This window comes from Periophthalmus magnuspinnatus, chromosome 6 (genome assembly GCF_009829125.3).
Source record: "Periophthalmus magnuspinnatus isolate fPerMag1 chromosome 6, fPerMag1.2.pri, whole genome shotgun sequence".
Lineage (NCBI taxonomy): Eukaryota > Metazoa > Chordata > Actinopteri > Gobiiformes > Gobiidae > Periophthalmus > Periophthalmus magnuspinnatus.
Window position 1 is genome coordinate 25,874,385 of NC_047131.1, and position 15,532 is coordinate 25,889,916.

At 40.0% G+C, this 15,532-nt stretch overlaps 1 protein-coding gene across 2 annotated transcripts in view; it reads right to left on the minus strand.

Moving 5' to 3' along the window:
• The window catches only part of il34 (interleukin 34), a 31,417-nt gene extending 25,049 nt beyond the window's left edge, over positions 1 to 6,368 (minus strand). For both annotated transcript variants that reach the window (XM_033968785.2, XM_055222720.1), the window contains exon 1: positions 6,121 to 6,368. The gene's annotated coding sequence lies outside the window, so the exon portion shown is untranslated. The remainder of the gene's footprint in view (positions 1 to 6,120) is intronic.
• Positions 6,369 to 15,532: the final 9,164 nt, after the last annotated feature.

A 15,532-nucleotide genomic window follows, 5' to 3' on the forward strand; every position in this document is an offset into this window, starting at 1 on the left:
ATATGCATCTTTTATGGTCTGGAGGTTTAATTTACGGTAATCAATACATAATCTGATATCACCATTCTTCTTTCGAACCACCACGACAGGAGATGAGAAGGGTGATGATGATTCCCTTATGACCCCGGCTTCCAGAAGCTCCCGAAGATGACGACGGACTGCTTCGATATCCTGAGGATGGATAGGCCGAGCACGCTGTTTGAATGGTGTACTGTCATGGAGTGGAATGTGATGCTTGATGGCTGTTGTGCATCCAAAATCCAGATCATGTTGTGAGAAAACCTCCGAAATCGCGTTGAGCTTCTCTTTGACTCTCTCCTTCCACTCTGTTGGCAACGGAGAGTCACCGAAGTCGATGTTCAAGCTGGATGATGCTCTCCCAGCTGGAGGATGAGTGACACGATGTTCATTGAGGATGCAGTGGTAGGTCTCAAGATCCGCAACAACACTGTAGGGTGGAATGAATGCGTCTTGCTCGGATTCATTTGTGATGACTACAGGAAGCTTGTGAGAGGAAAAAGCTTGAAGAGAGATGAGACAACTGCTGACACAAAGACCACCAGGCAGGGTGGAAGCAGGATGTTGTAGGAGGACACTCTGGCTTGAAGGTGGAGAGGAGACTTTAGCTGAGCCCTCGATGACAACAGTGCGGCCGGCCGGTACACACACTGGAGACTTGCTGAATAATCTCACAACTCCAATGTTGCCTTGATCCTTCTGCTGGTGTGACAGCTGTAGGGTCTTCAAAACAGCTCTGTACCCATGAGTGCTGGGTTGAAATGAAGAGTGTTCGCCAATATATTGTTCATACAACGGCTCTAAGGTGTTCATGCCGATAAGTAGCATAGATGAAACATCGGGACGGGTGTCTGGAACAACTAGAGCGAGTGTGGAGATGTCACGTTGTTTGCCAATGAAGTCTCTGGGGAACTGTACTGTTATGCTGACGTAACCAAGATATGGAACGTTATGACCAGCAGCGCCTTCAACCTGAAGTAGGTCATGCAGTGGATAAATGGGCTGTTCATGCAGATGGCGGTTGTAAAATGAAACTGGTATCGTGGTCACTTGTGATCCGGTGTCGAGCAGGCACTGATGAACGTGACCAGAAATATTGATCTCCGCCGTGCATCTTGGTCCAATCAGTCCCTTAGGCAGCCTTGTTGTTGGCCCTGGACTGAGCTGTTGTAATTCTGCACAATGAGCTTGCTTTTTCTTGGCGGGACAGTGTTGGCCCTGCGCAGTTCCTGTGTGTCCCACGACAGGAACTGATTCTAGTTTAAATGCTTGCGTGGGGGTTGATTTTGTTGCTGCCACTGTTGCTTCTTGTCACTGTATTGTTTGCGTTTGGAGCTAACGAGTGCCGGGTTAGGACAGTTCACACACTGTGGCTTGATATGTCCATCTTCTCCGCAACGAAAACAGAACCCAGGCTTCGGACACGAAGATGATGATGATATCTTCTGTTGTGGGTGTGGCTTTGGGACTGGATGAGACTGAGCGAACTGAGAACCGGACTGGGAGGCAGTGAGAGCGGCCAGCTGCCGTTGCAGTTCCGCAACTTGTTTTGAGAGGGAGGAAATGGCAGCACACACTCCATCTTCTTCCACTGCGAACTGAGCTTGAGCAGCAACTCTTAGATGTTCCCAGATGTTGCTTCATCCGTTGAGCCTTGTTTGCTTCACGGTCCTCTTCAGTTCTCAACAGCATTAACAGTTCCGAAAATGGAGGTGGATTTGTCTTCCTCTGCTTCAGCTGGAGCTCAGAGATGAGACTGTCATCCCAGCATCCCCTACAAAACTGACTGAGCAGGTGTCTGTTGAAATCACTCTGCTTCACTCCTCCCCGCTTGACGGCTAAACTCAGGGCTACCTGCAATCGGTGTAGATATGCAGATGGTCTCTCCCCGGAGTCTTGTAGAGTGCTCATAAATTTAACATAGAGTTCTTCTCCATCTTGTACTGTCCCATACGCCGAGTCAAGATGTTGAATGTAAATTTCTGCCGGCAAGTCGGTGCTGAGATGTTTCACTATGTCTGCAGCAGGTGGCAGAAGACTGTCGAGGATGTACCTGGATTGCTGGGTGTCCGAAATGGCAGAGTCTTTCAGAATGAGGTCCACCCCTGAACGCCATGTGTCATAGTCCACCTCATGCTGTGGGCGGGGGACTCTTCCGGAGAATGTGCGTAACCTGTGTGAGCGCATGGAAATGTCATCACTTTTCACAATATGTTCAACTACATATCTCTGCACTTCTGGTGGATTGAAGTCAGCGGCTATGTTACTTGGATATCTTTCTCTCATTCCAGCAGCAGGTCGTGTAGATGGCAGGGGGGAAGAAGTAGCAGGCTTGTTATGTGTTGATAAAGCTGGATCGGCCTCCATTTTGGGTTGTGGATCTGGAGCAGCAGCCATTTTGTGATGTGCAGTGACAGGGTTTTCCTTGGTGCCTTCTGATGGAACAGGGTGCAGTTCAGTTACAGCTTCATTTATTTGAGTCATCAGTTCCTGTAATACTTCCGCAAAATCTTGACCAGACAGCTCAGCCATTTGTTTTAAGTCAGCAAGGTAAGTCTTAGTCCTTGTGGAACCTACACTAGCAGCGTGAATTTTTGACAGGTTTTTAACACAGTATTCATTATGTGCAGGTTTAAATTTGTACGGCAGTAATGGATTTAAGAAATTGAAAGCTGCATATGTTTTAAACTCAACAACCAACATTTCATGAAATTCAGACTCAGGGGAGTTTATCATAACTGAACGCTCTATAGCACCGTATTGGAGCAGAAAATCTTCTACTTCATCAACTTCACATTTAGGGCTGGCACTCACAATAACCGCGTTTTGTATGTTAATACCGAGGGACTCAAAAATGTCCATGTTGAAAAGGGGTTGGTGAGACTGCAAAAAAAAACAGGTATTATTGCACTACTATACCATCTCCTGGCTGGCTCGCCACATTTTCTGTAGCACGCATGTAGCGCATGTGGCTCAGAAAGAGGGTGAATTGATATTTTGGACTTGGATATTGAGTTGGGCGTTGGGCTAAATCAGAAGAGTTAAGTATCGGCTCACTGGGAGGTGGGAGAGCAGTGCAATAAACCAGACTGGAACAGATTTACTTTGTGGTTGGTACCATGTATTGCAAGTGAAACATAAAACACACAAAAACACAATATTTACAAAATCTGCAGGATTTCAGTATCAGTCTCAATATTTTACCCTTAGAGTAAGGCAAAAATAAGTGCACTTTCACAGTTTAGGTCACACAATACAACAACAATGCAGCACTATCAGCATATCATCTCCAAAAATGGGCATACAATAGAACAAAAAATGAGGTTGCCACTGATATGGGCTTAATTGTCCATAAAATTTCCCCTTTTGTCCATATGTTAAGGTTGTGAATGCGAATGTTTGAGTCTATGGGAGGGACAGGCTGCAACAGCCTCCTACCAGACCGCAAAGGCTGTAGAGTTGAATGTGATGTTCCAGTTCTTGGTAGGGCTCCTAGCTCGCCATCAAATATTGTGCCCAACCCGAGCACACCTGGCCTGTATTAAACAGAATTACCTTTTAGAAAAAAACTATCACTTTTAGTATTAGCTGTCGTTAGTTTAGTGTACACAAAATCCATGTAAAATACTGTTGGTATAAATACAATTACAATTTAAATTGACTATGTTGACAGTAATGCACCGCGGTATATTAACAGCACGTGTGTAATGCTAATGCTTTGTAGTACTTGACAACCAAACAGACTCACCAAATCCCCTTGTTCGCGTCAGAACCCGCGGTCTTTACTCAGCGTCCGTGATAATGGTAGTGGCTCCTGTGAGTTTAAAACACGTAACGGTAGGTTTAGAAGATGGATGGTGGTTGTTATTGCAAAAAATAGCGGAGACACGGTACCTGTGCAGCTGCCCTGTTGCGCTTCCTCCCAGCTCTGACTGGAGAGAAGCGCAGCTGCATTATATAAGCGCCATTAGCGTGTGATTGGCTGAGGTGGTCACGTGAGGGGGCTGAGATTATACGGGGCGTTTACTGATATACAGGAAATGGGAATTTGCAGTTACTATAGGTAAGTGGATTTTACACCTGGGTTACAAAAATATAATACAAGTTAATAATCACGTAAGGAAAAGGTTGTCTGTACATGTCAATGACCTCACGTTGTACTGCACAATACAGTGCCACATTGCTTGCATGCATTTTACTAATTAATTATATGATAGTAGGGCTGCAAGATTAATCAAAATCAAATCAAAATTTGAAGAGATGCAAGTACCAAATTGCAAAGGCTGCAATATTTGAAGTACCATCCTTTCCTCCCCAAGCAAGGAAATATGCTTATTCTGCATAAAAAATGCTCAAGCTGTATTTCAACAATCTGTGATTTTTAGACATCCTGGACATGTTTAAATGTGTTTGAACAAATCCTATTATTAAAAGATAAATAGCAAATCTAATCAGAATGCTTGACAGAAAAATCACAATTTCAAATATTTCTCCCAAAATGTTCAGCAGTTCTAACATGTGCCAATCCAGTCAAGGCTTAGTCAGCATCACATCTGCCTCATCTGGCACCTTAATATGTGCTAAAAATGAACAATTAGCATTAACTTTTCTGTCTAAAAATGCTAACCTCTGTGTGTTTTTTTCTTTAGATGTTTAATAGTTAATAGTTTGTTGGCTCTTTCAATAGAGAACAATTATGTAAGTATGTAAAAGTTCAGTCATTAAAGGAGCATTTAAAGAATTTATACAGGCCTATTTATCAAGATAAACATTTATGCTTTGAATAATGAGCTGCTTCCGCTGATCTTCTCCCTCTGGATTTGTCATTGTCCATGGTCAAGACTCACTAAGTTGAATGCAACCAATGATGAAGTCAGTGGGGAAGACAGCCAAACTGCTGTGCAACTAAAGTCCGCAAGACACAGGCCAATTGCTTTTCAGCTCATACAAAAAAAAATTTATATATATTTTTTTGTAGCTTAGCAACAAGACTGCTAAGCTATCAAGCTACAGGAACTTTGTGCTTAGGCTGCAGTGAAAGGTAACAGATGTAAATGTGACTTATATCATGGAGAAAAACTATTGCATAGCCTCAGATGGGTCTTCACGATTGAACAGTAAAAATGTCTGTACCTTGAGACTGATGGTATGATATAGAGCATAAAAATGAGTCAAGAAGTGAGAGAGCAGACACCACATTGATGCACTCCAGTGACGAGAGCACAGGCTGCACTTTTGAGAGATACCTAAGACTAACTTCCCTCACATTATATCACAAGAGAGTGGTGGTCTTGCGCCTCCAGCAATACACATTCCTTACATATTTATTATAACCTCGACCTTGTGTACTGAACGCTTAAGAGAAATTCAAACAGCTAATCAACACATCAACCCCACGGCAATTAAAGAGACTGAAGGGAGGGGATGGGTCACGGTGTCTTAACCTCTCTTTTTACGCGCAAGGCTTGGGGCAGATTCACTTCGTTTCTCTATTCTTTTCTGAAATCCCTTCAAGAGGATCTGATTCATGGAGCGCATAAAATAGGAATTGATCTCCTTAATCTATTATTATGGCACCCAAACAAGGGTGCTATCTGGTTCATTAAGTGTCCAAATCCGTAAGCCTATTTTGCGAATACTTAGACATGTTTTCAGTAATGTCTAAACAGAATCAGACAATATAAAAATAATGAATGGTCCAAGTTACTCTGTCCCGTGTTAAATTATTGCCCACTTTAAAATGAATCGTTTTGTGATAATCTGCCGTTCAATTGCCCTTATCTGGATTAGGCCTATTTCTGATCAAATGCAGACCTAGTTCAATGTGAAAGGCTTTACTGTTGCTCTAAACCACGTGATGAAATGAGGATCAAACACATCCGTTACACAGGACAAAGCCAAATGTGTAGTTGTTTTACAAGTCTCCTGAGCAGTGTCAAGGCTTTATTAGGCGACATCTCAAGCGCCACCTAAATGACATTAGACGAAAGTGAAAGTGCTAAAGCGTCTGCATAGACGCGCCAGGCGCGTGAACACCAGTATAACCAAATGGTAGACTATGCAAAGTAGCATGTACAAATTTCGCAAACTTGCAAGACATACCCACTGTTAAGTGTGGAGGAGCCCCTCCAGGTCGCAATCTTGTCCCGGGATGCGCTCAGACAGGAGGGTATCCGCTCACAAAGTAACCACTGTAAACAACTCTCGCAAAATAACAACACAATAATCCAGTCAATAAAGCGCGCTTAAGAGTCTTTACGAGAGTCCACACGTGCCCCGTTCATCCCCACTGCTATAGTGCGCTCTATCTGTGCGTTCCGACAAGTGCGCAGCAGGCTGGACCTCACTGCACGTCAAGGCACGGAAAAACATCGAGCTCAGTGGACCTTTCAACATAAAAGCGTGCTCTCTCGTCATGACTAAACATCACAACCACCAAATTTCCCAGACACACCCAGTCTGTCACAAGCCTATGAAGGACTGTGGTGCAATGTGGCACCACAGCATGTAAGTGACCCACTGTTTCTGTTCTTTACTGAGCTGCAATTAAGACTAAGTGACTTACATTTACAGCCTATATTTATAAAAGGATAGCCTACAGTTTAAATCTATCATAATATTGCCTAACAATAACTAGGTCCACAACAGTCTAAGCAATGCACAATATAACATAACCTTGCAGGGAACTTGAGATGCATCTGTGGCTTGAGAAGTCTTTGTGGGGAAATAGCCTTTGACTGAGAGAGCTTGACCTCTTCATCTTCTTATCTGTTTACAACCTTTCATAATTGTGTTTTGTTTTTTGTTTTTTTGTTTTCTCAAAACACTTTTAGTCAATTTGACAGAACTGAGTTTTTCTTTTACTGTGGATCATACCTGGGCGACTGAGGCACAGGCTTTGGTCCAAATGTATTTCCCTTCACTTAGTCTATGTTTTCACACATTTTCCCCGAAGGAACATACACGTGTTTTCACTTTCCACTGCTCCTGCTCATCACCAAATAAATTTTTTGGCCATATCGAGATTTTTTTATTTTATTTTGAAATGTGTTATAACCGGAACCTCTGGCTTCACGTAAACAGTTTGATAATGGACTTCAAACGCGCTGTTCTAAGTGTCCAGCTCAGGCTCTTCTGCGGGAGGCTCATGGGCTCATGTGATGGATGCGGGCTCCTGAGCCACACTGGGAATGAATTTCCCGCGCGCTTTCATCGTTTTAAGAATCAGTCTCCAGCTCAAATAAATGGCCAAGCCAAATATTACTGCAGCTTTTCAGTTACAGTTTACAACAGCTGGATTTTACACTGAAAGAAAAAGTTCGCAGGATTTGCGTTCAAAAATACTGAAAGCAGTTGCTTGAAGTAAAATTATGTTTAGGCTTTGAAACTGATTCAGTGAAATTATGTTTGGGGCTTTGAAAGTTATTCAATACCCTCTATGCATATTTACACCACAAACATAACATTTTCAAGTTAATAAAATGTGACCAAATCATGCGGACTGTGCATATTTATCCTTACTTAAGCATTAAAATGAACCTTTCTTTGGTGTTTTTTTATTATTTAATTCAGATTTACATGGAGGTCTTAAATGCAATCCGCTCCATAGACCCAAAGAAACCCATGAGAGCTGATGACTTTGACCCAAAACTTGTATTACCAGCTGCTTCATATGTAATTCAACCTCTATTACATATTTTTAATGTATCAGAATTATGGGAAATGGCACATAAAGGTGGGACAACTTAAAATGCAAATTATCTCTGGCCAATATCTAAATAATCTTGTCTTGCAAAAGTTTTAGAAAAGTTAGTTGCAAATCAAGTTACAATGTATTTAAATAAATGCTCCATATTTAAGTCTTATTAATCGGCTTTCAGAAAAGGGCAAAGTACTGTCACTGCATCCACAAACGTTTTAAATGACATCTGTGTAATGCCTCAGTTGTCCAGGTCTGATCCATAGTAAAAGCCGAAGTTAATGAATTAATTATTATGTTAAGTAGGTCCCAGGCTCATTTCACTTAGTGTAGCCCAATACAGCCTACATACAGAAACTAAACAATAGCTGTTTACAGTTTCAGTGCAGTTATCTCCTCCCTTCCGATAGATATAAAGCAGTGTCCACCAGCAATCTGACCAGAACTGAAGAAGAAACTTGGATGAGCAGTGAAACATCTTCACTCCTACAACTTTTTGTTCAGTTGGCAGATTTAATTTTGGTTTTAAATTATGTTTTCATAGCCCTTGATGACAAACAAGATTGCATAGCTCTGTTTATTGATTTAACTAAAGCTTTTGATTCCCTGAGTCCTTTTGAAGCTTCTCAAGCATATTGAATTTGATAATGCTACATGTAATTGGTTAAAAAATTATCTTTCAAAAAGAACCCAGGCAGCAGTAGCTGATGGATTTAAATAACATGTTCTAAGTGTAAGTAAAGGAGTGCCCCAACGCTCAGTTTTAGGCCTGCTTGAGCCGAAGTGCTCTCATTGGGTTCCTCTGTATAAATAAAGAGAAAGAAAGAAAGCCTATACAAGACTTATGAAGAAGCTCTGGTCTCTGCCTGCAGAGAGAGGAATTTGACATGATTACCATATGAATACTTACTTTGTGCTGTACACATTTATTTATTTGACTGGGACAATGCATGCTAATGAACATACATGTACAACATGAATGTAAAGACACCGGATTACAGCCAAAGGATAATTTCCATCCATTGTCCGAAGAGCTGGGGTCACAAAACGGCCAAATATATATAAATATAGGACTCGGTCTATTACTCTTTAATACAATAATGGACCAGTCCAGGACAGAAGCACAGTCGAACACAGAAAATGTAGAAAGAATTCTCACCATGTGATTATCTTCAACTTTCTCAGTAGGCATTCTGTAACAGGTAGGGCATCAGGTACAAAGCCCCCCTACTGCCACACCCCCTGTAGATACAAGTGATGATACACTTTCATTAGGAAGTATGTGTTTGGAAAAATATATACCTTTTTAAATTATTTGAGTTGGTTCACTTACTTCACCTGCGGCGTGTGTTTTGGTGGTTCTCAAAGGTCCTGTCTTTTTCTGAAAGATACAGGGAATTTATTGTCTAAACATGAAACATCAAGTATATGTGTTCGTTTACCTGCAGCTGGAGCTCTCTCTTGGAAGCAACAAACGTTAATACAATTGTCACACTTGTAGATGGGCAGTGGGCAGTCATGCTAACAGTTTGTTTCTTTCTTAGATTAACCTCAATTTTAAATAAAGTAACACAAACATGTGTTTACGATGCTTATATTCTAGGTATGAAAGTGTGTCAAATCTTTGAAAAGTCTTACCTCCAAAGCAGTTGTCACAGTCATCAAGGTTCCACACTGCAGTGCCCTCTGGTCTTATCTGACTCTGTGTACATTTGAATTTTCCCTCCGAAAGGGAGGAGCTTCACTACACATAATAACAAAGTCATTTTTTCTCAGTGTGATTAATACATGCAAATTCAGCATCGGCCACAATCAAGCGCAGATTGTGAGAGTCTAACATGTTGGACAAAGAATTGTAAATAAGTATACATTTTGGCAATTTGTGGATCTCTATGAGAGGTTTGTGTCCACATGTTTTATTTTTTGTAAAACCTGATACAAATATGTTTTGAAATGCAAGAGATTCTTGAATTCTTGTAAATTCATCTGGATAATGCTTTCACTCACACAAATGGATTTAAGCTTTTACAATTGTACTGGCTGGCGTGTATGGCCCACATAGATGGGAGTGGGACATATGACAGCATTGTGAATCTTTAGCAGATTGCACCAAGCCTTACCTTCACCACAACCACTGCTGCTGAGCTCAGGAGGGAAAGCCCAACAAGGTTACAGCAATTTTTTATGAGGTCATAGGAGGTCACTTTTATGTTGTGTTTTTTTTTTTTCAAACATGCATGACAAATCATTTATTACACATCCACAGTCCACCCATTCCCAATGGCCTGTGCCTGTTATTCAATGTAAACTCGCAGCTAAAGTCTAGATACATGTCTGTGATAATAGCATAACAATCCTTAAAACAGACATGACAGATTTCCATCTGTTGTTCTGCATAGACTCAGGCTGAAGAACTTGCCCAAGAACCACACAACTATTGCACAACACCATACCATATTTTTAAATGTTATAAATAATATAAATATATAAATAAATATTTTATTATTTTAAAAAGTGATAGTAAAAGGATCTGGATACAAAATACATGTTTTGGGTTGTTCTTTTAGAAAGAAGTTTAATATTTGGTGCATTATGATATAACTGGTTGATGCAAGTGTAGATTATAACACAGGACAAATTCATTTCTATTGATATACATTATTTTTTATTTAATAAATAAACTAGCCTAACTGGGTTATCACTTCAGAAAGTCACCAACATACCATCTGTGTTTATCAAATTTAGAACTGGACACACAGCCCTCAGCATTTATTTTGTTTTCTACATAAAATCTGTGGCAAAATATCTTGTCCAATAGTTCCAGCTTGAATAAGTTTTTGCATGAAAATATGCCCCTCAAGACCATAGAAATGCTTCTCTTTGGCCAACAGTAATGATTCAGCTTCACTGAACTGGCTTAGTGGCAACCAGTTGATGGTCTGCGGTCCAAGGATGTTGTTGATTCCAAATGCACTTTTCCATTGTCTGCCTGGACGAGAGGGTCAGCCCAGGGCGTGGTGACAGTGAAGGTGATGGCACATGATCAATGGTCTCAGGTCACTCTACACTCAGTTTGACCCTCTAAATATGGCACTCACTCATATCATTTCTACATCATGAGCCCCACAACAGGGGGCCAACTCTGGCCCCACCTTCACACAACAGAGGTTCACTGAGGACAAGAACAAACATTTTTGCCTTCTTGTTCTTCTTGCCATACAAGCTGCTCCATGTGAACTTACCATAGGGAGGCATCCAGGAGGCGTCTGAAATAGATGCCTGAGCCACCTCAACTGGCTCCTCTTGGCATGGAGGAGCAGCGGCTCTACTCCGAGCTCCTCCCGTGTGACTGAGCTCCTCAACCTATGTCTAAGGGAGCGCCCAGCCACCCTGCGGAGAAAACTCATTTCATCCGCTTGTAGGAATGTAGATTGACCGGTAAATTGAGAGCTTTGCCTTTTGACTCAGCTCCTTCTTTACCACAATGGTCTGATACAGCAACCACATCGCTGCAGATGTTGCATTGATCTGCCTGTCAATCTCACGCTCCATCCGTCCCTCATGAACAAGACCATGATATACTTGAACTCCTCCACTTGAGGCAAGTACTCTCCACCCACCCAGAGAGGGCAAGCCACCTTTTTCCGGTCGAGAACCATGGCCTCGGATTTGGAGGAGCTGATTCTCATCCCAGCCACTTCACACTCGGCTGCAAACCGCCCCAGTGCCTGCTGCAGGTCCTGGCTCGACAAAGCCATCAAGACAACATCATCTGCAATCAGCAGCGATGAGATCCTGTGGTTCCCAAACCAGACCCCCTCCGGCCCCTGGCTGCGCCTAGAAATTCTGTCCATAAATATAATGAACAGAATGGTGACAAAGGGCAGCCCTGGCGGAGTCCAACATGCACCGGGAACAGGTCTGACTTACTGCCGGCAATGCGAACACAGCTCCTGCTCCGGTCATACAGGGACCGGACAGCCCTTAGCAAAGAGCCCCGGACCCCATACTCCTGGAGCACCCCCCAAAGGACACCACGAGGGACACGGTCGAATACCTTTTCCACATCCACAAAACACATGTGGACTGGTTTGGCAAACTTAATAATAAATACATAAAATAAATAATAATAATAATGATGGTGATAATAATAATAATAATAATAATAATAATAATAATAATAATAATAATAATAATAATAATAATAATAATAATAATGCATGAGATTTATATGACACCTTTTTTGACTGACAGAAGTAAGGCTGCCCCCCCAAACCAGCACCAACATTCACACACACGCACATTGCATTTACATTAGGCAAATTGGGGGAAGTGCCTTCCCTCAGGACATGACAACAGTTTTGTTTTGGGGTTTTTTTGCCATTGGTACCCCACTGTGGCATCTGATATTCCCAGCAGTCTCCCATTCAAATAATAACCAGGCCCAGTCTTGCTTAGCTTCTGAGATCTGACAAGATTAGCCTTTGACAAGCCGGTATGGCCACAAAATAGTGAGACAGGCAGTAACCACTTCTGTAATTACTATTTATTGACCTTTTTAACCAGGACAGTCCCACTGAGATCAAGAAAATCTTTTTCAGAGGAGTCCTGGTTCCAGACCCTATGCTATGTTTTTAGTGGTACGGGAAAGCAGAGCACCTGGAGGAAACCTCAAGTATCTATTATTTGTCCTATATATCACGCTTCATCTAATCATTGTGAGGTTGAGTTTAGTCTTCAGCCTAAGGGCAAAAATAATGTATAAAATGAACTTACTGTTATGCTCAATTAAACTAAAACACATTTAACTGCATACCTGTACACTGCCTAGACACATATATTAAACAAACAAAGAAACTGAAGCAAGGGGAATTCCCAGTTAAATGACATAATGATCTAGATCTACGTCATTTAGGCCTTATCTAAAGTGAATAACAAATCATCAAAGTAAAGCAAATTGTTTGTAGAGAGGAGAACAACATGTATTTAGAGGTGAACTTAGTTAAACTTAAGTACACCCCTCCCCACTCTCTATCTCATAACGTTAATAGCTTTCAATGTATCAGGATGGATTTCACTTTTGCAAATGTATTAAGCAACGTCAAGAGCCCTATTTATGTGATAAGTGAATTTGCTGGAAGCAGGCACTGACCATCACAGAGCTTTCCAATCAGTTTCACTTTGACTCCAGACATTACCAGGCAGACTACAGGTAACAAAGGACGGGTAACAAATGTCCAGCATCCATCAACAGAAACAATTAATTAATTAAATCTAGAATCATTTATTACTTGAAAATTGGGGAACAGTATGTAGCATGCACTCTACAGTTTTAATAAAGGTTTTACAATCACAACTGAACCTGAGCTGCCAGTGAGTGCTTGAACCTGCTTATAGAGGATACATACAGGTTTTTCATTGTGAGTAAGGTTTAGATCCTCCAGAATTCATTCACTGAGCTGCAGAGGCTGCAGTAGCATGATTAAAGATTCACCAGGTGCTGGGGTTTATGTAATGAGGATTCAGATCAGAGACAGTTCTTTAATGTTTAAACCAACTGAATTTCAGCATTGAAACTGGCAACCCAAATGAGAGACTCATGTAAAGCTCATTCTGCTTTCTGATTGGATAATGATCTCGAGATGAAAACACCAAATTATAACAACTTGGCCATTATGGCAAAAGTTTTTGTAACTATGAATAAATCAGCAATACAGTTGTTATCAGTAAAAGATATATTTTATTTGAACATGTCTACCTAGAATATGGGGACACTGTTGTTCTGTCCATATGTATATTTTCACATTTGTAACTCAAAGTCTATTTTTATTCACCTTATTACACGAATGCCCTTATTTTTATTTATCAAACTTTATATTTACTATTGTTATTCCTTGTTTTATGTTGCACCTCTGCCAAAGCAAATTCCGAATTTGTGAATTTTATTCATTGACAATAGCAACAAAACTTAATTTGATTCTAGGTCATGTTTATGGAAAGATGGTTTAGGCTTTTATTAAATACTATTTGGATTTTTCTGAAATATTGAAAATGAAAATGTAAAGCTCCAAAAAATGCTATGTGGTGTGGTATAAGAGAAATTTAGTAACATTAGTGCTTAACTGCTTATTTGTTAGATCTCTATGAGAATTTTTAAAACTCTGTTAATTTCAAACGTTTTTTTTTTTTTTTTTTTTCCAATTAGGTAATACCTCTACAGCCAATTAACCAACATAACACAAGTAAAAAGACAAAAACTTTAACCTATGGAGTCTACCCTCACCCACACTTGATATCAAAGGGTATTTGCTTGTCATTTTAATTGGTTATTTGCACATCTTTGAAGAGCCCATATTTTTGAACTATTATACATTTATTTATTGTTTTTATATCATAAGTAAGTATTATAAGTAAAAAAAAAAAAAAAAAAAAAATAAAAAAAAGTGTAATATCAGGACTTGGTTCTATGCTCATAAATGATGTCGCATGTACAAAATATATCCAACCTCTGCACTGGACATTATTTTCATATGGAATATAATCTCCTTGCATATTCCCCTGACAACACTGACATAAAGCATTTCAACATGTTTATGCATGTGCTTTTGATTCAGACAAAGAGCAGGGGCATATGTTTTCAGTACACTTAGACTTTTGACTGATGTTTGAAGATCACAAGAGACAAGAACAATGTGCAGCAATGCATTTGCAACTGCTGGCTCAATGAGAGAGAGTCTACATTATTTATGTAACTAGAGATATCGTGTTCTACCTGGGAGAACTGTGTACTGTTTTAAAATGGTTCATTTTATATGTTCTGTTAGCAATAGATCTTAAATCTATCTGTAGGTTTGCACACACAAGCACAAATACATAACATATTTTAGACCTTGCAAACAGAATGTCAAAGCAATTATTGCTGATGGTCTTTGTGGAGTATTAAAGTTGATTCATCTTAATTACTTAGTTGTAAAAGGAAGATGAAAACTACCATTTGTAGTTCAGGTGTCTTATGGCCTGTGATAAGTTCTTAGCCTTCCTACTGGTGCATTCTAAAATAACACAGCTATGAATATTTATCTCCCTTAAATTGAATAGTGTGAACTTGTGAGTTTTGGCTCAAGGTTGAGGCATTTTTAGAAAATGAAACAGAGATTTTCTGCAGATAAAACCAGACCTAACCGTGCATAGTGCTAGTTGTCATGGTTATGTATAATTATGGTTATGGTTCCTTCACACACTGACTACTTTGCACCATCCCGTTACTATCAGAATTAGCAAAGGTTTTAATGCCAGTGAACAAAAACAAAACCAAGTAGGAACTTCCTTCGGTGGTAAGATGCAACATAAAACAATGAAATTTAAAAAAGTAAAATACAAACTATGATAAAACAATTTCAGACATAATAAATATGGAGATTAAACAACTAATTTACATTTAAACAAATGTAAACAATTAGGTTAAAGCACATAAATTATTGGTTATATTGAATAAAATCACCTTTCAAACTGAACCTATAGAAAACTGTCAGAAGAACTGGTTGTAGAATTGGACTGGATAAATGTTGGATTTAAAATAGATTATAAAAGGATGTGAAATTTGAGTTAATAAATAGAAACAGTGGTGTTTCTTGACAGAAATCCTGTCTACCAGTGTCAGCGCCATTGTCATGTGCATCCATGGAAAGAACAAGGAAAGAAGGATGGATCATTTCAACAGCTTAAACACGCCTATTATGTATGAATTTTATTTTGACAGATTGATACATTCATACATTTACCTGTATGAACCTATTTAATAAGTAACATTTTGGA